This window comes from Melanerpes formicivorus, unplaced genomic scaffold, assembly GCF_026170545.1.
Source record: "Melanerpes formicivorus ecotype bairdi unplaced genomic scaffold, bMelFor1.0.p_v2 SCAF_217, whole genome shotgun sequence".
Taxonomy (NCBI): Eukaryota; Metazoa; Chordata; class Aves; order Piciformes; family Picidae; genus Melanerpes; species Melanerpes formicivorus.
The window spans coordinates 217,501-225,000 of record NW_027142569.1 but is presented as its reverse complement, the minus strand read 5'-3'; positions in this window follow the sequence as shown (position 1 = coordinate 225,000).

The following is a 7,500-nucleotide window of genomic DNA, read 5'->3' as shown; positions in this document are numbered from 1 at the left end:
TCAGGCTAGAGGTTTCATTTAGGGAGGAACCCTCGGGGACCCCACCCGGGCAGGTGAGGCCTCACGCGCGGCGCCGCTTTTAGCCCCTTTTAACTTTCGCGACGCCGCCGCCTCGCTCTCGGCTCGGCCAACCCCCGCCACACGCAGCTGCTCGCGGCCGGCACCCGCGGGTACCCGGAACCGAGGACGACACCGGCGCCTCACGCGTTTTAGGACACCTGAAAACTCACGGGGCCACGCAGCAGTCACAAAGCCGGTTGCGGTAGACCGGTCCCCGAACCCTGCCCCAGCGCCGGGGGGGAGGTGGAAAGGGGAGGATGCGGCAAGGCACGCGCCGGGCCGCTAACGCCACGGCTCCCCCCCGCTCGAGCCGCTCGGGGCTGGGGGAACGAGGACGACACCTCACACGCGACGGGAAGCGAAGTGGAAAGGAAGACCGCCCTTGCCCTGCCGGCCGGGGGCCCTTTCCGACGCGACCCGAAAGGCCTCATCGATCAACAAGGACAGAAGGAAAGGAAGCCAGCGGAGGCCCCACGGCCTCGCTCTTCTGGGACAGACACAGCCACGCGCACCCGCCACCGCCCTCGGGAGCAGCCAGCAGGCACGGGGCTCGGCGTGCGGGCAACACGCCGGAGGAGCAAACGGGGCGCCCTCCAGAGATGGGGGGGGGGGCAAGCTGCACCGGGCCGCACCGGCTCACAGGGCACCTCTGCCTCCCCGAAATGTGGGCTTGCATTTTCCCTCAAGCTGCACCGAGTTACATCTCCATCACGGGGCGCCCCTCTGGAGCCAGGAGGAAGCCGTGCTGGGGCACCGGCTTGCCCTCCTCCCCCCATGCCGGGCTCCATAGCATACGAGTGGCCAGTCACCGCCGCTGGCTTTTCCCTTAGATGCCGTGCCCCCGCGGGCTGCGGCTTTGGCCATGGGGGGGAACCCCCGTGAAGAGGGTCCAGTGCTGGGAACTCTCTCTGCCCCTTACCGGGCTCTCTCTCGCCGTGCCTGGACGGGCTTGCTTTCCATTCTCGGTGGGACCGACGCCGGCACCACGTCTCCCCGGCTTTCTCTGCCCCCGTGCCCCACCGGGCAAACTTCGCTTCGGGGGTTCCACACTTCGGCAGTGGCCGGCGCCAGCCACTCGTCAACTTTTTTTCTTTTCCCCGCTTTCGTTGCCGAGCCCGGGCTGGGCTCCGGCTCACGGACGAGCGAAACCCATCCAACACCGCTGAGGGTGCGCCAGCGGCCGCTCCAAACCGCCGCGCCTTTGTTCGGCCCCGCGGGTCCCCTCTCTGACCCGGGCGAAAGCCACCGAGAAGCCAGACGGACCCCTGCCCAGCCGCCTGGCGGGTGGCTTGGAGCAGCCGCTCGGCAGCGCTGCCCTGGGAGTGCTCGGCGTCACTCGTTCCCTCATATACGGAACTGGAGGGCCGTCAGCTCCGCGAGCGCACAACCAGCCGACCTCCGCCCAGCGGCAGGTCGCAGAAATCACGCCGGCTTGTACGATGACGTAGGCGGAGGCAGAGCGCAACAGCGACCCCTTGGCGACAAGCGCGATCTCCGCGGAGAGCACGTCTACTCGCCGAGGGAGAGCACGTCTACTCGCCGAGGGAGAGCACGTCTACTCGCCCAGGGAGAGCACGTCTACTCGCCGAGGGAGAGCACGTCTACTCGCCGAGGGAGAGCACGTCTACTCGCCGAGGGAGAGCACGTCTACTCGCCGAGGGAGAGCACGTCTACTCGCCGAGGGAGAGCACGTCTACTCGCCGAGGGAGAGCACGTCTACTCGCCCAGGGAGAGCACGTCTACTCGCCCAGGGAGAGCACGTCTACTCGCCCAGGGAGAGCACGTCTACTCGCCCAGGGAGAGCACGTCTACTCGCCGAGGGAGAGCACGTCTACTCGCCGAGGGAGAGCACGTCTACTCGCCCAGGGAGAGCACGTCTACTCGCCCAGGGAGAGCACGTCTACTCGCCGAGGGAGAGCACGTCTACTCGCCGAGGGAGAGCACGTCTACTCGCCGAGGGAGAGCACGTCTACCTCCCGCCTGAGGGAGAGCACGGGGGGGGGGGACAAAGACAGGCGGCAGCAGCTTCGGTGAACGTCACCCGGGAGGCGACCGGGGCTGTCCCGGGGCAGTCCCGGGAAGCCGGCGTCCGACACAGGGAACCGTCAGCTGCCGGACCGGGGCGAATCCCCGCGGCCACGGCAGGGGTGGGGGCTCGAAGACAGCCGGCAGCCGCTTCGGTGAACGTCACCCGGGAGGAGACTGGGGCCCTCCCGGGACCGTCCCGGGAAGACGACGTTCGGCACGAGATCCCGGCCGCGGCCGGACCGGCTCGAAGCCTCGCGGTCCCGGCAGCAGCCGGAGCCGCTCGCCGCCTCGGGCTCCCGGCCCCCTACAGATCCGGCGACTCGTTCGCGGGCGGCGGGGGGAGGCAGTGGAGGGGGTGCGGGGAGAAGCGGCAGCGGAGGCGGAGGGGGGGGGGGCTCGAAGACAGCCGTCAGCCGCTTCGGTGAACGTCACCCAGGAGGCGATCGGGGCCGTCCCGGGGCCGTCCCGGGATGCCGGCTTCCGGCACGGGGTCCCGGCCGCGGCCGGACCGGCTCGTATCCCCGCGGCTCCGGCAGGGGGGGGGGGGGCTCGAAGACAGCCGGCAGTCGCCTCGGTGAACGTCACCCGGCCGGCGACCGCGGCCGTTCCGGGGCCGTCCCGGGAAGCCTGCGACAGGCACGGGGTCCCAGCCGCGGCCGGACCGACTCGAAGCCCCGCGGCCCCGGCACGGGGGAGGCCCAAAGACTGGCGGCAGCCGCTTCGCTGAACGTCACCCGGCCGGCGACCGGGGCCGTCCCGGGGCCGTCCCGGGATGCCGGCATCCGGCACGGGGTCCCGGCCGCGGCCGGAGCGGCTCGAATCCCCGCGGTCCCGGCAGCAGCCGGAGCCGCTCGCCGTTCGGGCTCCCGGCACCCTACGGATCCGGCGACTCGTTCGCCGGCGGCGGGGGGAGGCAGTGAAGGAGGTGCGGGCAGAAGCGGCAGCGGAGGCGGAGGGGGGGGGGGGGCTCGAAGACAGCCGGCAGCCGCTTCGGAGAACGTCACCCGGCCGGCGACCGCGGCCGTTCCGGGGCCGTCACGGGAAGCCTGCGACAGGCACGGGGTCCCGGCCTCGGCCGGACCCGCACTGGGTGCCGCCGCCTCGGGCTCTCGGGACGGTATGGATCCGCCGACTCGTTCGCCGGCGGCGGGGGGAGGCAGTGGAGGGGGTGCGGGGAGAAGCGGCAGCGGAGGCGGAGGGGGGGGGGGGCTCGAAGACAGCCGGCAGCCGCTTCGGTGAACGTCACCCGGCCGGCGACCGGGGCCGTCCCGGGGCTGTCCGGGGATGCCGGCTTCCGGCACGGGGTCCCGGCCGCGGCCGGAGCGGCTCGAATCCCCGCGGTCCCGGCAGCAGCCGGAGCCGCTCGCCGTTCGGGCTCCCGGCACCCTACAGATCCGGCGACTCGTTCGCGGGCGGCGGGGGGAGGCAGTGGAGGGGGTGCGGGCAGAAGCGGCAGCGGAGGCGGAGGGGGGGGGGGCTCGAAGACAGCCGGCAGCCGCTTCGGTGAACGTCACCCGGCCGGCGACCGGGGCCGTCCCGGGGCTGTCCGGGGATGCCGGCTTCCGGCACGGGGTCCCGGCCGCGGCCGGAGCGGCTCGAATCCCCGCGGTCCCGGCAGCAGCCGGAGCCGCTCGCCGTTCGGGCTCCCGGCACCCTACAGATCCGGCGACTCGTTCGCCGGCGGCGGGGGGAGGCAGTGGAGGGGGTGCGGGGAGAAGCGGCAGCGGAGGCGGAGGGGGGGGGGGGGCTCGAAGACAGCCGGCAGCCGCTTCGGTGAACGTCACCCGGGAGGCGACCGGGACCGGCCCGGGAAGCCATCGTCCGGCCCGGGATCCCGGCCGCGGCCGGACCGGCTCGAATCCCCGCGGCCCCGGCACGGGGGAGGCCCAAAGACTGGCGGCAGCCGCTTCGCTGAACGTCACCCGGCCGGCGACCGGGGCCGTCCCGGGGCTGTCCCGGGATGCCGGCTTCCGGCACGGGGTCCCGGCCGCGGCCGGAGCGGCTCGAATCCCCGCGGTCCCGGCAGCAGCCGGAGCCGCTCGCCGTTCGGTCTCCCGGCACCCTACGGATCCGGCGACTCGTTCGCGGGCGGCGGGGGGAGGCAGTGGAGGGGGTGCGGGCAGAAGCGGCAGCGGAGGCGGAGGGGGGGGGGGGGCTCGAAGACAGCCGGCAGCCGCTTCGGTGAACGTCACCCGGCCGGCGACCGGGGCCGTCCCGGGGCTGTCCGGGGATGCCGGCTTCCGGCACGGGGTCCCGGCCGCGGCCGGACCGGCTCGAATCCCCGCGGCCCCGGCACGGGGGAGGCCCAAAGACTGGCGGCAGCCGCTTCGCTGAACGTCACCCGGCCGGCGACCGGGGCCGTCCCGGGGCCGTCCCGGGATGCCGGCTTCCGGCACGGGGTCCCGGCCGCGGCCGGAGCGGCTCGAAGCCCCGCGGCCCCGGCAGCAGCCGGAGCCGCTCGCCGTTCGGGCTCCCGGCACCCTACGGATCCGGCGACTCGTTCGCCGGCGGCGGGGGGAGGCAGTGGAGGGGGTGCGGGGAGAAGCGGCAGCGGAGGCGGAGGGGGGGCGGGGGGGACGATAGTGGCGGGGGGCGGGGGGTGCTCGAAGGCAGCCGGCAGCCGGTTCGGTGAACATTAGCCGGGGCGGGGGGGGCGACCTGTCCGTGCCCGGGGCAGCCCCGGGAAGCCGGCAGCCAGCACGGGGTCCCGGCAGCACCTGTTCCCTGCCCTGGGACTTGCCGTGCCCGGCGGCCGGTTGCCGGGTGGGGGGAGCGATGAGAGGCGGGGCGCAGCGGCCGGGGCAGCGCCGGGCCGCAGCGGGGGGCTGGGCGGGTGGGGTAGGCGTCGAGCGGCAAGCCCTCGGCTGCAGCGAATGTTCGGCGGTGCGGGGCGGGGGGGGGACGGGACGACACGTTGGGGGCGCCGAGTCCGAGCCACCCCCGGCCCCAGGGGCGGCCGGAGGGGGAGGCCGGTGCCTGGCCCTGGGAGCTGCTGGGCGCCGGATGGCCGAGGGTGCGTCAGAAGCCGCCCGAGCGGTCGAGCAGGTCCTCCAGAAAGGCCTAGGGTGGCTTCGAGGGCCCCGGGAGCAGTCGAGGGAGGCCTCCAGGCAGGTCTGGAGTGGATGGGAGGCCTTCCAAAGCAGACAAGGGAGGCTGCCAGCGGGGCCTAGGCTGGCACTGCAGCCTGTAAATGGTTGGGGGGGGGGCCTCTGGTGCGGCCTGGAGTCTCTGGGTGGCGTCCAGAGAGGTGCAAAAGATCCTCTGGTGCGGCCTGTTGTGGCGGAGAAGCCTGCAGAGCGTGCGGGGGAGGCTTCTGGTGCGGCCTGGGGTGGGTCGGAAGCCTGCAGAGCGTGCGGGAGAGGCTTCTGCTGCGGCCTGGGGTGGCTGAGAAGCCTGCAGAGCGTGCGGGAGAGGCTTCTGGTGCGGCCTGGGGTGGCTGAGAAGCCTGCAGAGCGTGCGGGAGAGGCTTCTGCTGCGGCCTGGGGTGGCTGAGAAGCCTGCAGAGCGTGCGGGGGAGGCTTCTGTTGGGGCCTGGGGTGGCTGAGAAGCCTGCAGAGCGTGCGGGGGAGGCTTCTGCTGCGGCCTGGGGTGGCTGAGAAGCCTGCAGAGCGTGCGGGAGAGGCTTCTGGTGCGGCCTGGGGTGGCTGAGAAGCCTGCAGAGCGTGCGGGGGAGGCTTCTGCTGCGGCCTGGGGTGGCTGAGAAGCCTGCAGAGCGTGCGGGGGAGGCTTCTGTTGGGGCCTGGGGTGGGTCAGAAGCCTACAGAGCGTGCGGGAGAGGCTTCTGGTGCGGCCTGGGGTGGGTCGGAAGCCTGCAGAGCGTGCGGGGGAGGCTTCTGGTGCGGCCTGGGGTGGGTCGGAAGCCTGCAGAGCGTGCGGGAGAGGCTTCTGGTGCGGCCTGGGGTGGCTGAGAAGCCTGCAGAGCGTGCGGGGGAGGCTTCTGTTGGGGCCTGGGGTGGGTCGGAAGCCTGCAGAGCGTGCGGGAGAGGCTTCTGGTGCGGCCTGGGGTGGCTGAGAAGCCTGCAGAGCGTGCGGGGGAGGCTTCTGGTGCGGCCTGGGGTGGGACGGAAGCCTGCAGAGCGTGCGGGAGAGGCTTCTGCTGCGGCCTGGGGTGGGTCGGAAGCCTGCAGAGCGTGCGGGAGAGGCTTCTGGTGCGGCCTGGGGTGGGTCGGAAGCCTGCAGAGCGTGCGGGAGAGGCTTCTGTTGGGGCCTGGGGTGGCTGAGAAGCCTGCAGAGCGTGCGGGAGAGGCTTCTGCTGCGGCCTGGGGTGGCTGAGAAGCCTGCAGAGCGTGCGGGAGAGGCTTCTGCTGCGGCCTGGGGTGGCTGAGAAGCCTGCAGAGCGTGCGGGAGAGGCTTCTGCTGCGGCCTGGGGTGGCTGAGAAGCCTGCAGAGCGTGCGGGAGAGGCTTCTGGTGCGGCCTGGGGTGGCTGAGAAGCCTGCAGAGCGTGCGGGAGAGGCTTCTGCTGCGGCCTGGGGTGGCTGAGAAGCCTGCAGAGCGTGCGGGGGAGGCTTCTGTTGGGGCCTGGGGTGGCTGAGAAGCCTGCAGAGCGTGCGGGGGAGGCTTCTGCTGCGGCCTGGGGTGGCTGAGAAGCCTGCAGAGCGTGCGGGAGAGGCTTCTGGTGCGGCCTGGGGTGGCTGAGAAGCCTGCAGAGCGTGCGGGGGAGGCTTCTGCTGCGGCCTGGGGTGGCTGAGAAGCCTGCAGAGCGTGCGGGGGAGGCTTCTGTTGGGGCCTGGGGTGGGTCAGAAGCCTACAGAGCGTGCGGGAGAGGCTTCTGGTGCGGCCTGGGGTGGGTCGGAAGCCTGCAGAGCGTGCGGGGGAGGCTTCTGGTGCGGCCTGGGGTGGGTCGGAAGCCTGCAGAGCGTGCGGGAGAGGCTTCTGGTGCGGCCTGGGGTGGCTGAGAAGCCTGCAGAGCGTGCGGGAGAGGCTTCTGTTGGGGCCTGGGGTGGGTCGGAAGCCTGCAGAGCGTGCGGGAGAGGCTTCTGTTGGGGCCTGGGGTGGCTGAGAAGCCTGCAGAGCGTGCGGGGGAGGCTTCTGCTGCGGCCTGGGGTGGCTGAGAAGCCTGCAGAGCGTGCGGGGGAGGCTTCTGCTGCGGCCTGGGGTGGCTGAGAAGCCTGCAGAGCGTGCGGGGGAGGCTTCTGGTGCGGCCTGGGGTGGCTGAGAAGCCTGCAGAGCGTGCGGGGGAGGCTTCTGGTGCGGCCTGGGGTGGGACGGAAGCCTGCAGAGCGTGCGGGAGAGGCTTCTGCTGCGGCCTGGGGTGGGTCGGAAGCCTGCAGAGCGTGCGGGAGAGGCTTCTGGTGCGGCCTGGGGTGGGTCGGAAGCCTGCAGAGCGTGCGGGAGAGGCTTCTGCTGCGGCCTGGGGTGGCTGAGAAGCCTGCAGAGCGTGCGGGAGAGGCTTCTGCTGCGGCCTGGGGTGG